At 40.6% G+C, this 17,839-nt stretch overlaps 1 long non-coding RNA gene and 1 gene segment (V, D, J or C); both read right to left on the reverse strand.

Annotated features, from left to right (window-relative positions):
* The window catches only part of LOC126064595 (immunoglobulin heavy variable 4-38-2-like), a 267,760-nt gene that overhangs the window by 170,855 nt on the left and 79,066 nt on the right, over positions 1-17,839 (reverse strand).
* LOC126064714 (uncharacterized) overlaps positions 1-17,839 on the reverse strand; it is a 79,460-nt gene that overhangs the window by 16,802 nt on the left and 44,819 nt on the right. The window lies entirely within an intron of this gene.

Here is a 17,839-nt window from a genome sequence, read left to right on the forward strand (position 1 = left end):
AAATATAAATCTTGCTTCGATCCAGAGACAAAGAACAGCCTGGTTGGAAAGGAAGCTGCATTACTTACAGAGGAACAGTGAAAACAAGTAAAAAGCAGATTTATATTCAAATCCATTGAAGTAATGAAATGATGAAGTCATGTATTTCATGTTGGGAGTGAAGAAAAGTTAGCCTAGAATTATATAATCTGAGCGTCTGTTATAGGTGATGGGAACATTTTGAAACAGGTAGTGGTAATAGTTGATCAACATGCTAAGTCACTTGTTGCTAAATTGTACACATAGAAAGGTTAAAAAGAAATTTTTTTTGTTGCATGTACATTTGCCACTACATTTTTTTAAAAGTAAATGATAGATGAACATTTTCTCAGATAGCCAGAAACTGAATTAAATTGTTGCTAGCACAATAACCAGTCAAAAAATGATTATAAAGATTCTATAGAAAGAGGATTGTAATATAAACCAGAAACCAAAATCTGTACAAAGTGTCAAATATGGAAAAAAAAAAGGTTATATTTAGAAATGTATTAATTTAATTGCTCTAAAAGATAATTCTTTAAAAAATAATAATAGCTGTGTGTCATAAGCTGTACTGTGTCCCCCCAAAATATCTGTGCAGCTTAGCTGGGCCATGATTCTCAGTATTGTGTGGCTGTCCACCATTTTATGTGATGATCCACCATTTTATGTGCTTTTCCTATGTGTCGTAAATCCTGTCTCTATGATGTAATACAATGGATTAGAAGCAGTTATCTTGATCAGGTCTACAAGGTTAGAGAGTGTCTTAAGCCAATGTCCTTAGAGATATGAAAGAGCAAAGAGAGCAGAGAGACATGGGGCCTCATACCACCAAGAAGAGCAGCAACAGGAGTAGAACACATCTTTGGACATGATCCTCCTGCGCAAAGAAGCTCCTAATCGAGGGCAAGATTGGCCAGAAGGACCTTCCCCCAGAGCTGACACAGAGAGAAAGCCTTCCCTGGAGCTGACACCCTGAATTTGGGCTTGTAGCCTACTAGACAGTGAGAGAATAAACTTATCTTTCTTAAAGCCATCCATTTGTGGCATTTCTGTTATAGCAGCACTAGATAACTAAGACACTATGCATTGTATGCTTGTAACATATTCAAAAGTTAACTAGGGATGGTGAGAAGGAATTGGAAATTGTGGAAGGGTACAGTCCAAGGGGAGTCTGCTGCCTTTCCGTGTGGCCCTCAATTGAACTTGGGCTTAGGACAAGATGTGTCGGTCTGGCAGATTGATGAGATGAGTGTGGGGACTGACTTTCTTTCCCTGTGCTTCTTGACCCAAAACACATCTCATAGTAACTCATGGTCTAGAATTCATTCCTTAAGTCTTGCCCTGAGCACATGTCGATATTCTCAGAAACTGCTTCTGCATGCATGTCACATAGCGCCTGAACAGCCCCATTTCTGTATCTGTTGCTGGATGGGAGGGAATGGTGTCCATCAAGGGCAGTACAAAGAGGGGTGTGTGCAGACCACCATCCCTGCCTCGACTGTAGAATGAGACCCGCTCGCTATAGGGGACCAGCACCCACTATTGAAATTATCCCTGCTCCGTCTCTTGTCTATGTGAGTAAAGTGTTATTCTAGAAAATGCCTGTGTTTAACTTTTGCTTTTGTTTTTAAATTCAGATATTGGCTCATCACCTATATATTATTAAGACACCCTTATAGTATAAAAGAAGGGGCTTAAAACAATTTGAAGACAGAGTAAGAGTGTTTTAAAAACGCATATGGTAACCTGAAGAGTAACCAATTAAAATCTTTTTCAAAAAGAAAATACATAACATGTCAATAGAAGAGTTACAAATAGTGTCCTTAAATGCTAAGTTAGAACAAGAGGTAGCAGAAAGAGAGAAATAAAAGGAGTAGAATGAATCGCAACAAATATAAAACACCTAGCAAGGTACTAGATTTTAATCCAAGTATCAATAATAATTTTGAATGAAAATAATATAAAATTACCATTTAAAAACTAATTTACACACCGAATTAAAAAACAATAGCAGAAATATTTTATTGCCAGAAAATCACTTTAAATACACATATGTGGAAAGGTGAAAAGTAAAATATAGAGAAACATTACCATGAAGAAATGGACCAAAAAACAAAACAAAAAAACCTTGAGTAGCAATATTAATTTCAGACAGAGTAGACTTCTAAATAAAACTCCAAAACCAAACACTTTGCCATCAAGTCAATTCCAACTCATAGCAAGCCTATAGGACAGGAGTAGAACTGCCCCATAGAGTTTCCAAGGAGTGACTGGCAAATCTGAACTGCTGGCCCTTTGGTTATTAGCCATAGCACTTAACCACTACACCATCAGGGTTTCCAGGCTTTTAAATAAAATGATGATTGTTAGGGATAAGATGGGAATCACATAAAAATAAACTTATCAACTCTCAAAGATGTAACAGTCCTAACTAATGGAACTAAAAATGAAAAAGACAAATTTTTATTGTATTTGAATACTCCAACACATTCCTCCCTCTGTGGTTGACAGAATAAATAGTAACCAAATAAGAATATAATATGTATGTATATTCACTCTAAACTTTGAGAGCTGGAAATCGATCAGACTATTTTTCTGGGTCTCATTAGTTTCCAACTTTGACAAGGTGCTTACCATTTTTCTACCACTTTCTCTATTAAGAATTCTACCTCATAAATACCCAGTGAGTTTTCTATGACTGATAGGTTTCAGTCTTACAAAATTTCTAGCTTTTGAAGATTTTACTGTATTTGAAAAGCCCTATCAACCTGTTGGAAACAATGGTGGTGAACTGTAATGTGTAAAATCTGCAAAATCACATGGATTTTTATTTTGCGCTACAGATTTCAAAGTAAACACAAGTAATCCCATGCATGCCTTGCTTACTGGTTAATCCTCCCCTGGAGCCCTGGTTGCAAAATGGTTACTGGCTTGGCTGCTAACTTAAAAGGTTCAAAAATCAAACCCACCCAGCTGCTCTGTAGGAGGAATTCCTGGAGATTTGTTCCCATAAGGATTGTTGTTAGGTGCTGTCAAGTGAGTTCCTACTCACAGCAACCCTGTGCACAACAGAACGAAACACTGCCCGGTGCTGAGCCATCCTTACAATCATTGTTATGCTTGAGCTCATTGTTGCAGCCACTGGGTCAATCCACCTCATTGAGGGTCTTCCTCTTTTCCACTGGCCTTGTATTCTACCAAGCATGATGTCCTTCCCTAGGGACTCATCCCTCCTGACAACATGTCCAAAGTATATCAGACGCAGTCTCGCCAACCTTGCTTCTAAGGAGCATTCTGGTTGTACTTCTTCCAAGACGGATTTGTTTGTTCTTCTGGCTGTCCATGGAATATTCAGTATTCTTCACCAACTCCACAATTCAAAGGCATCAATTCTTCTTCAGTATTCCTTATTCATTGTCCAGCTTTCACATGCATATGATGCAATTGAAAATATCATGGCTTGGGGCAGGCACACCTTAGTCTTCAAGATAACATATTTGATCTTCAACACCTTAAAGAGGTTCTTTGCAGCAGACTTAGCCAAAGCAATGTGTCTTTTGATTTCCTGACTGCTGCTTCCATGGCTGTTGATTGCAGATCCAAGCAAAATGAAATCCTTGACAACTTCAATCTTTTCTCCGTTTATCATGATGTTGCTCATTGGTCCAGTTATGCAGATTTTAGTTTTCTTTATGTTGAGGTGCAGTCCATACTGAAGGCTGTGGTCTTTGATCTTCATTAGTCAGTACTTCAAGTCCTCTTCACTTTCAGCAAGCAAGGTTGTGTCTTCTGAATAACACAGGTTGTTAATGAGTTTTCCTCCAATTCTGATGTCCCATTCTTCATATAGTCCAGCTTCTCGGGTTATTTGTTTAGCACACAGGTTGAATAGGTCTGGTGAAACAATACAACCCTGACGCACAACTTTCCTGACATTAAACCATTCAGTATCCCCTTGTTCTGTCTGAACAACTGCTTCTTGATCTGTGCAAAGGTTCCTCATGAGCGCTATTAAGTGTTCTGGAATTCCCTTTCTTCACAATGTTATCCATAATTTGTTATGATCCACACAGTCAAATGTCTTTGCATAGTCAATAAAACACAGGTAAACATCCTTCTGGTATTCTCTGCTTTCAGCCAGGATCCATCTGACATCAGCAATGATATCCTTGGCTCCACGTTCTCTTCTGAAACCAGCCTGAATTTCTGGCAGTTCCCTGTCAATATACTGCTACAGCAATTTTTGAATGATCTTCATCAAAATTTTGCTTATGTGTGATATTAATGATATTGTTCTATAATTTCCACATTCGGTTGAATCACCTTTCTTGGGAATAGGCATAAATATGGATCTCTTCCAGTAAGTTGGACAGGAAGCTGTCTTCCATATTTCTTGGCATAGACGAGTAAGCACCTAAGCAGTTTTCTTTAATTTCTCCAAATTACTGTGTCCTTGTCTGTAAAATGAGAAACACATGACACGTGGTTTATAAACCTTTTATGATGATTAAGTAATAAAATGCCAATAAAGAATTTAAGACTATACCCAGCACATAACCATTACCATGGAGTTGATTTCAATACACAGTACCACTACAATATAGAGTAGAATCGCCCCATAGGGTTTCCAAAGCTAAAATCCTTAAAAACCAGACTTCCACATCTTTCTTCTTTGAGTGACTGATTACCATCTGAGTGCTTAACCACTGCAGAAACAGGGCTTTATTGCTCAAAAACAGGAAAGGAAAAAATTGCTGTGGAGTCATTTCTGACTTGTAGAGTCCCTAGAGGACAGAATACAACTGCTCCATGGGGTTTCCAAGGCTGTAATGTTCACAGAAGCAGACTACTACATCTTGGACCATCGGAGATGTTGGTTGGTTTGAACTGCTGACCTCCAGTTAGCAACCCAGTGCTTAAGCACTGCACAACAGGGGCCTAGCAGATAGAATGCCATTAATCAGTGGTAGCTATTAATAGAAATACCCACTTACTGACACAAAGCATTTTAAGAAACACTAAATTACACCTGTAATGCATGGATGCTAATATCGGCATGTATATTACCCAGGTCATTCTAAGTTAAAGGCATGGAGTGAACCTAGGTTGAGGAGCACTCACGAGAATGAAAAATTTGGAAATTCATCTGAAGGTAGGGAGCAGACTAGGATTGAAAATGAGAAGAATTTCCTGCATTAAATATTTCTAAACTTGGCTACCAATGACACTAAATAGTATTCCAAGTTGCAAACAGAGGTCTCATCAAGAAATATTACTGTAGAGCCTGTCCTGGAACAGATGCAGAAAGACAGACAAAACTTCTTCCTGTGAAAAGCAGTCAGTTTTAGAGTCAGGAAGGTTTCCTAGAATCACTAAGCATGGAGGTCCCTAGGGAGGCACTGAACAAGTGGGGAAACCATAGCTTCTGAGAGGAAACCATTTCCTGACTCCTTCCCCTGCACCTGCTGAAAAGATGGCCCCTAAGCTGAGTGGGTCCTGAATATCCCCTACAGACCATCTGGCTACTGGCCCCCTGCAGGGAGGTTTGTGTCTGGGCTCACACTGACTTCCCCTCACTGTGCCTCTTGCGCAGTAGTATATGGCCGTGTCCTCAGGATTCACAGAGGTCAGTTGTAAATAAACTTGGCTCTTGGAGGTGTCCTTGGTGATGCTGAGCCGGGACTTCAGAGCTGGGTTATAATATGTGCTTCCACTACCAGCTATTGCACCAACCCCTTCCAGCCCCTTTCCGGGAGCCTGGCGGACCCAGCCTACACTATAGCTGCTTAGAGAGAATCCAGAGACAGTACAGGTGAGGGACAGGGTCTGCGAGGGCTTCACCACTCCTGGGCCTGACTCCTTCAGCTGTACCTGGGACAGGATACCTGGGGACAAAGAGAACCACAGTGAGGCATGTGCTCAGATGCAGCATCCCCATACCTTCATGTCTGAATCTCTGAGACACTCACCTCTGGGAGCTGCCACCACAAAGAGAAAGACCCATAGGTGCTTCATGTTCCCGTGGATGAGATCCATGTCTCCCAGATAATGTTCTCCCACTCCAGGAGGAACCTGAATTTAAGTCAATGTGTGCTGTGAGTTCATCTGGTTAGCTAACAGGGATTTGCATGTGGGAGGTGTATTTGCATGTGGGAGGTGAAAAAGAGTGAAGGGAGGCCCCTTCTCTAGCATTGCCACTGGATGAAGGATGCTTGCTGTTCCTTTGCGAAAACAGTCCTCTGCCTGGGTCTTTCATTCACCAAGCCCAGGGTTGTCTTAATAAACAAAGCACTCCATTCAGTCAGCATATTTCAATGTTGTAGAACTTACCTCTCAGATTCCAGGGACAAAGACCAAAAGCCTTGGTAAAATAATTCTTCATCCCACCAGACACTCTCTTCCTCACACATTTTCTCTACATGAGCAACACAAGTGTTCCTCATGAGATTCCTTTCCTCTAATTCATGACCTGAGGAGTATAAAAACTGATTCAGTGGGTGGGGTGCTGATAATACAGCTTATCTTTGGTCTGCTTGGCACTGCCCTGAAGCCCTCTACTCTCACCCTGAGATGCAGTATGTTGTAAAGATTTATTTCTTCACAGTCTTTTTCTATTTTTTAAATCCTCTCTCTTGGGCCTGAATTTCGTCATGGCGTTTTACATAGAAAACTTTATTTCTTCTTTGATTATCTCCTTCTGTCTTTGGCCAGATGCACACACTGTCTATGCAGCATTTCTCCTGAATTCTGGAATTTCTAATTTGAACTCTTAAATATTGACACATTGTTTTTAATAGAAAAAAATACACGAATGCCAAGAGCAAACTAGTATGTAAGCCTTCCTCTATTCAAAAGAGAGAAAAGCAAGGGCCTTGTGGGGAGATTTGTGATAATGATGCCATGAGACACCTCCCCAATATCTCACAGAGTTGAACAGCAGAACCATTTCCTTGTCTTGAAAGCACATTAGAACACCAGGCTGAAAACAGAGAAATGCAAAGCTCTGCTTAGGATCATGAAAGCTCTTCTCATCACCTGACACGTGCCCTATGGTTCCGAGATCTGTGTCTCCCAAGGGTGGTATTTCAGTGGCCCTGAAATTCTAGTTTAAGGAGAACACATATATTAGTGGTTACCAAGAGTTGGAAGGAGGTGTAGAAGGGAAGTGACTGTTTAATGAGTTCCCGGTTTGCACTTCGGGTGATGAGTGCATCGTGGAACTAGAAAGAGTTGATTGTTGCACAACATTGTGAATACACTAAATGCCGCCGAGCTATAGACTTCAAAATATTTAATTTTACATTATGTGAATTTTGTCTCTTTTTTTACAAAAAGACACGCAAAGGACCCATAAGTAGAAAAAGGCGTGTATAGAAAATTTTCTTTTCTGAAAAAAGTGATATGATTCTCGAAGCAAACAAAAAAAACCCAAAAAACTTGTTTTTCCTTCATCACAATGGGAACTGCTTTGAAAGTCATCCTTGTTAACGTGACAAGTGATTGATGATTGTGTGCACACTCCAGTATACAATGTGAAAAAAAAAGTTTTTTTTTGTTTGTTTGAAATTAAGAGAAAATAATACAGTCCTCCAAATTGTAAATAGGTTTCCTGTGAATCTGTTGCTGGGCAATTCAAGCAAAGCTGAATCAGGCCCAGTATGAAAGTCCATTTTTCCTCAATACTACACCTGCTCCTGGTTCTGGGTCTGTGCTCTGTGGTCTCAGCACCCCCTCCTGTTGCCCTGTAGGCAGATTTATGTGCTTACATTTTCTTCCCCTCACGGTGTCCCTGGCTGAGTTATACATGTCTGCTTCCTCAAGAGTCCCAGAACTCAGCTATAAAAAATAGGGATACTTTTTATTGGACATGTCTGGGTGGATGACTAGTCGGCCTTGGAGAGACAATGCATACACTCTGTACCACCCAGACCTGTAGTACATACTTCCTACTCACTGAAGGCCTCACTCTGGGGTCTGCCTGATCCAGTTCCAAGTAGCAGTAGTTCAGGAGACTGAGTCAGCAGAGATGGTGCAGGTGAGGGGGAGGGTATTTGAGTAACTCACTACCTAAATGCCTGACTCTTTTAGCTACAACTGGGACAGAACTCACCACACCCATTGCCCCTGAGTCCATAGTAAGGTATAGTGGTTCTATAGGGCAGGGTAGAATGGCTCAAATGTTATTCAAGGTGTAAACACTATGGGATCTGACTGGCATATCTTTCACCAGAGGAGCCACTGGTGGGTTCAAACTACTGAACTTCTGGTTAGCAGCTGAGTGCTTAAACACCATGGCTCCAGGGCTCTGATCCGACACCTGGAGATGAAAGGAAGAAAGCACATTAAACACCCTATCCCCCTGTGAATTCTCTGTGATCCACTTTACTTGACAGTGACCTCATGGAAGACCCACCACCACTAGAAGAATAATGAGGAAGGAGGCAGGCATTTCTGGAGCAAGGCCATACTAGCTCAGCAGACTCTGGAGTCCTTTGCAGGAAGATGCATTAAAACAGGAAACCACACAAGGTATTAGACTGTCAGTGTCACTGGCTGATAAAAGGTCTGAGGACCATGAACAGCTCTTGGATGAGCATGGGCCGAAGCTCCACAGGGAATTCCTCCAAAGCTAATTCCTGAGGCAAGTTAGATGCAAGCAGGTAACAGAGGTGCAAGTGATGGCAGCCGGACGTGTGAGTTGAGTTTGAGACCTCCCCAGATTACAGCATTTGCTATCTTACATCAGTCACTGCGTCCCAATGTACCTGCATTGATTGATTCACTCTCATTCATTCCTTTGGAGATCTGAAGGCCAGACACAAGAGGCACTCTTACCCATCCCCATCACCGGGAACCAGGAAGACCCAGTGACTGTCACCCAGGTCAGTCCCTTGTACTCCCTTGTATCCCCCCACCCCCCATGCAAATCTCCCTTGGGGCTTTCACAGATATGTGGGTGCCAGGCTGATCTGTGTGGTGGTCTTCATCCTTCAGATGGTCAATTAGACAGTGTTGACCCTCCTCTGCCTGCTGGTTGCTTCTCCGGGTGTCTCAGGGGCTCTAGGACCTACAGAGTCTTCGATGGAAGAGACTCACCATGATGTCCTTCTCCCCAGATGTTTTCTCCAAGCTGAGACTACAGATGTCAGGCCCAGGGCTGGTGAAGGCCTCTCAGAATCTTTTTCCCATCTGTTTGTTTCTGGATTCTCTGTCACAATCAGTGGTTACTGCTGGAACTAGATCTGCCTGCCTCAAGGAAGTACTGCAGTGGTTGCTGAAAATGTGCTATAATAGAGGCACAGCCAGTGCTCTATCTCTGAAGAGTCAACTACCCATTTCCAGAGACATGTCTAAAAGTAGCTCTCCCTACAGGTGAGCTTTATGGCTGCCAAGGACTTAGCCATGTATTACTGTGTGAGAGTCACAATGTGGGGAATCAGTGCAAGCCCAGACACAAACCTTCCACTGGGAGGGGAGTGGGCTGCAGGGGCACTTAGGGCCACCAAACGGAGGAGGTGCAGGGAGAGGTCAAGGAGGTGTTTTTGTGAGCACCTTGGGCTTCTTCCCCTTCCAGCCTGTTTTCTACAACCACCTTCCTCTCCTTTATTTCAGTCACACTGAGACATTAGGGTCATTCCTAGCCTGCATTTTTTTCTAATCAAGGGGTGCATGAAGCCATTCAGCACAGGCTCTCTCTCCCTTTACTTGTTTCATTGGCTTAGTTCTAGGTCTGACTTTTTCTAGCTCATGTGAATGACAGCAGCCAAGATTCTGGCTTGTTCAAGTATCCCATTTACAAAGGCACACCACAGGACCATGTTGGTCTGTCAAGAACAATTGTACCATCTTTCTATAGTTGAACAATTTGGAAATCTGGTGCCCAGGCCAGTGTTCTGTGCACAAAAAGTGAGGTGAGGTAGGGTGAACACATGCAGAGAGGCAGGAGGAGCCTGGGCTGCAGGGGGTGCTCAGCATGCAGGAAGCACAGGGAGGGGAGGTGGAAAGCTGTGCAAAAACAGTCACAGCCATAGAGCTAGAAACTATTTCTGCAAAGCTGAGAGCTGGGCTGCTGCTTCCAACTAACTTACTCAGCATTTCAATAAATAATTATCCTGACTTCTTTTGTGTGAAACTCTAAACCCAAAAGAAAGTGGAATCATCTTTAGTACTTTATGGTTTAATTAGAGGACAGATAAATCCTACTAGGGTTAAGGAAAAAAAGTTATGAAACAACAATGGGTGGATGTGGTTTCATGATCAAGTCAATCTATTTCAAATATGCAGTAGAGCCCACAACCAGTTGTGAGCCACGGGAGCTTTGTTAGAGGAACTGGAACACACATTGAGGACAGTAAATTAAACACCACATAGCACTTACCCTACATTAACTTATCATGAAATGACTTATAATGGAGTTTACTCCAGGCAATCAGAGACCTGGCTGTTTCTGTCAGTGTCTAGAGGCTGAAAACTGTGGCGATCCCATGACCCATGCATTTGAGGCACAGCAGAGTAGGCTGGATAGTTGGGCCTGATAGGCCATTCACTATGGCCAGAGAGGCTTCCTCTAAGTACAAGGGTCTCTGGATACTAGATTTCCAGTGCACACTCAATTGCCCCTGTCAGCATTAATGATGCCCAAGTAGAAGATATAAGGTGAGTATTAGAACTCATTTTGGTAGTTGTTATCACCGAGGAAATATTTACTCTTCAGGAAATGTGGTATTTGTTGTTGTTAGTTGCTGTTGAGTCAGCTCTCAGTCGTGGAAACCTTGAAAAGACATACAGGAATATAATATAAAGTCGAACTCAGAGCTCTCAGGTAGATTGCTTCAGCATCTGATATATATTTATAAAATTATTAAAAACAGGCCCTTCTCTCATTAAAATCACGCCAGAACAAATGGGAAAAAAGACACCCCTGAAAACATTTACATACAAATATAGACACACCAAAGCATACATATTACTATGCACACAATAATGCACACAGTAATGTGAATGCATACTAACACACGGACTCACATAAAAACTTTTGCACACTAACACATATGCTAACATACCCAAGTGTACTAAGGCACACAAACACAAATACTAACACATACTTTAATGCACCACATTACTACAATACTCACACAAGCAAACATGCACACATTACCCACCCACACTAATAGAAACATACAGATGCATTAACAAAAATTTAACACACCTAGAAACAGATACTAACACACACTGACATTATGACAGTAGAGAAAACAAAGATTAGGATATACGCTACTACACACAGAACAACACACACTAGCCCTTATAATAATGCACTTACATTAACACACACAAACACATGCATACATAGTAACACACACCAACACGCATATACACACATACACAATTATAAGAACAGGAAGGTGTGGGAGAAAGATATTTTCTGTGAAGGTAAAAGAAATATCACACTAATTTAAGAAATCTTCTCCTAGGCTTCTATGCTTCTTCTCAACAGATGGGCCCTATGATCTGTGGACCCTCAGCACCCCCTGTAGCCCTACCTCTCCCTACAGCAAGATTCTTGTCTGGTCTCCCACTGCCTTTCCTTCATTATATCTCTTGTAGGATAATACATGATCTTGTCCACAGCAGTCACAGAGATCAGTTGCTGGAAGAACTGGTCTCTGGCCATGTCTCGAGAGAAGAAGAGTCTTTGCTAGAAGGCCAGATTGAGGTATGTTCACTACTTAACTTGTAATGAGCTCTGTAGGTGCACTGGGCAGAAGGGCCTATGTGCAGACCAGGGGACACAAGGCAGGAAGAGTAGTGAGCCTCGTGGAGGAACTTTAATACCTGGAAGAAACAGGCTCTGCTTCTTCCAGTCCTTGTATCAATATTCACACTTTCATTAATCCTTCAACTTTCCTTCTCTCATTCAATAATTCTTACATTTATACATTCTACATTCATGTATTTCATGAAAATAACATGACTGGACATGGCAATAGAGCTGCCTTCAGAATGATTCGCAGAAGACACAAGATCACCATGAACAGAAGGAAACTCTTTATCCCAGGGGGCAGGTTATACTGAAAAAAACTTCTGAAAGCTGCCCTCCAGTGGTGATGTGTCACTGAATCCTGAAATTGGGGCTGAGATCCTACAAATAAATAGTGGTGGGAAGTACAGCACATTTCTGTCCTTCCTCACTGTGTGACCCTGAGGATTTGGACTTATACCTCTGATATTCAGTCTGAAGAGATATAAACTGGGAATCACGGAAGTAACTTTATGTGTGAACTTTATAGTAGGAACCCAGTGATTTTAGATATTATTATCACCGTAATTAGTTTCGTAAGCACCCACTGGGAAGGAAAGAGCAGTTGCATGAGCACTTATCTAGGAACATTGGAATTGCACAAGGAACACCTGCTCTGGTCCTTTTCTGGGTCACCTGTGTTACTGTAGCAAGTCTGCTCACCTCAGCCCAGTGGTTTTACTCATACATTGATGGCTTTAGACCCATATGTTTCTTATAACTCCTTTTGTCCACATAACTGAATAAACAGAACCCCCAATATATCACATCTTTAACTTACTGTTCACTATTCGTTAAATAAACTAAACAATAAACCATTCCCATCCCTGAATGTAGGCTACAGGAAAGTCCCTAGAAATAGGATGAGGTGATTAACAGGAAAAATTGGGACCATCTGGATAGGAGCTAGAAAAGCAGGTTGACCTGCTATGGGATTGTGGAGTAGAAGATGAAACATCTGACATCCAGGTCCTGATGGTTCCATTATTCACCAAGGAGGCTCTGGGGCCTGAGTTTGCACAGAGGAAGTAGTGCCTGTCTTCATCTTCAGGGGCTGATGTACCAGTAGGCATACTGATATAAATAGTTGGCCCTCAAACAAAGTAAAACACATATAATAAGTGGGCACATATTTATATGGATGTGGATGGGCTCCTAGGTTCTGTTGCTCCCCAGGAAAGAAGAAAGTATTATGTTACTAAGGCTGAAAATCAATTTTGGGAATTGTAGACATCATTAAAGACAATTATATCTGGTATTATAGGGGCCTTCTGGTACAGTTGTTAAACTCTTGGGAGCTAACCAAAATGTCAGTAGTTCAAATCCACCAACCACTCTGGGGTGGGGGGCGGGGGGAGGAGATGAGGCAGTCAGTGTTCGTTAAATTTTACAGCTCTGGAAACCCAATGGGGAAGTTCTACTCTGTTGTATAGGGTTGCTGTGAGTTGGAATTGAGTTGATGGCAAGTAGTTATAGTTGGTGTCTAGACTGTGTTAAATTTGTTGTCAAAGACTTAGAAGACAGGAGAAACTTGGGAATAAAAATTATAAGAGATAAAGATTTAAGTAAGATGTTTTTGAAGGTTAATAGTGATGAACTCACTGAGGTGAACCAGGTATCATGACCAGAGGGAGAATGAAAATGGGATGGTGGATTTTATTTTGAGGATACGGTAGTTCTGACTGATGGCTTTACTTCCCCTCTAAGAAGTTTCATAAGAAAATTAAAAACAAAGTCTGAACGTTGGGAGTAGACAGGGCAGAAGTTTGCAGAGAAGTAGGAGTCATTGTTGGAGTCGTTGTAAAACGTGGCAAACTGAACTATCCTGAGAAAGATAGCAGTGTTCCTAGGTAATGTTCAGATCAGTTAAATTAGTTTTAGATGAGTAGTTCTAGCCAGTGAGGCAGGAGAGATGACCTGTTGGGGCATTCCTAGAGTTGTTCAGAACAGCACTTCAGAAGATATGCCCCCTCCTCTCCTCCAACACATTGCCATATCAGAAAAATACACGGTAGTCCAAACTCTTCCACAATACTAAGGACCATAATGCAAAATAACAGAGGGATGCACCAGGGAGAGTAGAGGGACACATTTTCTCTGCAGAGGACACAAAATGAAGAGCAAAGCCAAGCATGAAGACAAAAACAGGGTATCACTAGAGGAATCTGAAGTCTCTGGTACTTGTAGCAGAAACAAATTTTTGCCCTGGTAAGCATGAGCTACCCTACCTAGATTCATACAACCTTCTACAACCCTACCTAGATTCATAGAAACTTCTACAATAAAGGTATAGCAGGAGGTAGGGTGTGATCATATCATAGGGAAAGGTTAATACATAAAATAACGTGAATATCTACTGAACTACTAAGCACATCTGTCTTTCCACAAATAAATAAAGAAATAACATTGGAGAATACCAAAGAGCAAGAAAACAATCAAAATTAACATAGTATCAAAATGAGATTCACATATGACACCTGCATTGGAACTATAAAATGAAACATAAAATTGAAACTATAATTAATATGCTAAAAGTTCTAAAGGAAAATTTAGGTAGGGTGTGGGGCAATAGGTAGTTTTAATAGAGTTATCTGAGCCATCAAATCTACTCTTATGAATATTTCCAAAGTAGTAGAAGGCAGAGACTCAGATGGATACCTGCACACTAATATTCATGGTAACATTATTCACTTTCTAAAAGTGAAACAATACACGTGCCCATCAACAGATGATTGGTTAGAAAAAGTGGTATATATTTACAGTGTAATATCATCAGGCTGTGAAGAGGAACTACGTTCTGATAGATACTGTGATATGGATGAATCTTGAAAACATTATGCCTAGTAAAATAAGCCAAACACAAAATGAGAAACATCGTATGAATTCTCTTACATGAAATACCTAGCATAGGCAGAAAGTAGGTTGGAAGTTATTGGAGTCTGGCAGGGGCGGGGAGGAGGATGGAGAGTTATTGCTTGATGGGTACAGAGTTTCTGTTTGGGGTGATGAAATTTTTTAGAAATAGATAGGTTTCTGAAAAATTTTGTCTAAAGGTTGTCAAACATTTTAAATCTAACCAATATCACTATGTTAACAGGTAAGGTCAGCTATAGCAAAGTGTTATATACTGAATCGTGTCCCCAACAAATGTGTGTCAACTTGGCTAGGCCATGATTCCCAGGATTTGGTGGTTGTCCACCATTCTGTGATCTGATGTGATTATCCTGTGTGTTGTAAGTCCTGCTCTCTACGATGTTAATGAAACAGGATTAGAGGTAGTTATGGTAATAAGGCAGGACTTAATCTGCATGGTTAGGGTATATCATGACCCATCTTTTTGAGATATAAAAGAGAGAATGGAGATGCATGGACGGGGAACTCATGCCACCAAGAAGGAAGAGGCAGCGAGCCCTTTGGACCCAGGGTCCCTGTTCTGAGAAGCTCCTAGACCAGGGAAAGACTGATGACAAGGACATTCCCCCAAAGCTGACAGAGAGAGAAAGCCTTTCCTAGGAGCTCACACCTTGATTCCTGACTTCTGACCTCCTAAACTGTGAGAGAATAAACTTCTGTTTGTTAAAGCCATCAGCTTGTGGCATTACTGTTATAGCAGCACTAGAAACTAAGATACGTTTATACTACCACAATAAAGTAATGATTAAAAATGAAAATCATGCGGCAACCCAGAGACAGAGAACATCTTGATGAGAGAGTAACCAGCATTATTTACAGAGGAAGAGTGAAACAAGTAAATCAGGCTTATGTTCAAAACCACTGAAGTAATGAAAAGATGGAGTCATGTATTTCATGTTGCGAGTGAACAAAAGTCAGTCTAGAAGTATATACCCTGAGCTTCTGTAATAGGTGATGGGAAATTTTTTGAAAAGTTAATAGTAATAGTTGCACAACGTGATAAATCTCTTGCCACTGAATGGTACATGTGAAGATTAAGAAGGCAAATTTTTTGTTGCTCATACATTTACTACAATAATTTTTTTTTAAGTAAATGATAAATGACATTTTCTCAGATAGCCAGAAACTGAGAGAAATTATTGCTAGCACAATAACCCTTCAGGAAATAATTAAAAATAATCTGGAAGAAGACGATTGTAATATAAACCAGAAACCAAAATCTATGGAAAGTGTCAAAAATGGAATAAAGGTTATATTTAAAATTTTATTAGTTTAACTGCTCTAAAAGAAAATACTTAAAAAAAATTAAAAGTAGCTATGTGTTATGGATTGAATTGTGTCCCTCCAAAATATCTGTCAGCTTAGCTGGGCCATGATTCTCAGTATTGTATGATCGTCAACCATTTTAGGTGATTTTCCTATATGTTGTAAACCCTACCACTATGATGTAATAAAATGGATTAGAGGCAGTTATCTTGATGAGGTCTACAAGATTCGGTAGTGTCTTAAGTCAATTCATTTTGAGACATGAAAGGCAGAAGTGAGCATAGGGACATGGGGCTTTATACCACCAAGAAAGCAGCAATGGGAGAAGAGTGCATCTTTTGGACCCGGCGTTCCTATGCAGAGGAACTCCTAGTCCAGAGGAAGATGGACAAGAAAGACTTTTCTCCAGACCTGACGCAGAGAGAGAGCCTTCCCCTGGAGCTGACACCCTGATTTTGGATTTGTAGCCTACTAGACTGTGAGGGAATAAATTTGTCTTTGTTAAAGCCATTCACTTGTGGAATTTCTGTTATGGCAGCACTAGATAACTAAGACACTGTTCCTTGTATTTTTGTAGCATATTCAAAAGTTAACTGGGGATTGGGAAAAGGAATTGGAAATTGTTGAAGGGCACAGTCCAAGCAGGGTCTGCAACCTTTCCCTGTGGCCCACAGTTGAACCTTGTGCTTAGGACCAGATGCGTCAGCCTGGCCACTTGATGAGATGAGTGTGTGGGCTGACTAAGTTTCCCTGTGCCTCTTGACCCAAAACACATCTCCTAGGAACTAGTGGCCTAGAACCCATTCCTGAAGTCTTCCCCTGAGTGCATGTCAACATCCCCAGAAACTGCTTCTGCATGTATGTCACATAGCACCTGGACAACCCCATTTCTATATCTTTGCTGGAAGGGAGGGAATAAAATCCATTGAGTGCAGCACAAAGAGGGGTGTGTAGACTTCATCCCTGTGTCCACTGCAGAATGATATTCACTGGGCATTGGGGACCAGCACCCACTATGGAAACTATCCTTCTTCTGTCTTCTCTTGTCTATGTGAGTAAAGCATTATTCTGTAACACGCCTGTGTGTAACTTGTGTTTTTTTCTTTTTTGAAATCAGATATTGGCTCAATGCCTGTATAATGTTATAATGCTCTTACACTATAAAAGAAGGGGCATAAAACAATTTGAAGACAGAGTAAGATTGTTTTTAAAATGCATATTCTAAACTGAAGAGTAACCAATTAAAACGTTTTTCAAAAAAAGAATTAACATGTCAATTCAGGAGTTATAAATAGTGCCATAAAATGCTAAGTTAAAACAAGAGATAGCAGAAAGAGAGAAAAAAGGAGCAAAATGAATTATGACAAATATAAAACATCTAGCAAGGTGCTAGATTTTAATCCAAGTATCAGTAATAATTTTGAATAGAAATAATATAAAATTACCAATTAATAACTAATTTACATATTGAATAAAACATCAATACTGGAAATGTTATTTAGGAAAAATCATTTTAAATACACATATGTGGAAAGGTTAAAAGTAAGATATAGAGAAGGATATACCATGAAAACATGAAACAAAAAAAAGTCATAAAAATAACCTTGAGAAACATTATTTTCAGACAGAGTAGATTCTTATATAAAGGTTGATTATTAGGGATAGGAAGGGCATTACAAAAACTAAAGTGAACTCTCAAAGGTATAACAGTCCTAAGTCATGGAACTAAATAAGAAAAAGACAAAATTTCATTGTATTTGGATACTCCAACATTCCTCCCTCTGTGGTTGATAGCATAAAGAGTGAGAAAATAAGTATATTATATATATATATTCACTA

This window comes from Elephas maximus, chromosome 21, assembly GCF_024166365.1.
Source record: "Elephas maximus indicus isolate mEleMax1 chromosome 21, mEleMax1 primary haplotype, whole genome shotgun sequence".
NCBI lineage: Eukaryota > Metazoa > Chordata > Mammalia > Proboscidea > Elephantidae > Elephas > Elephas maximus.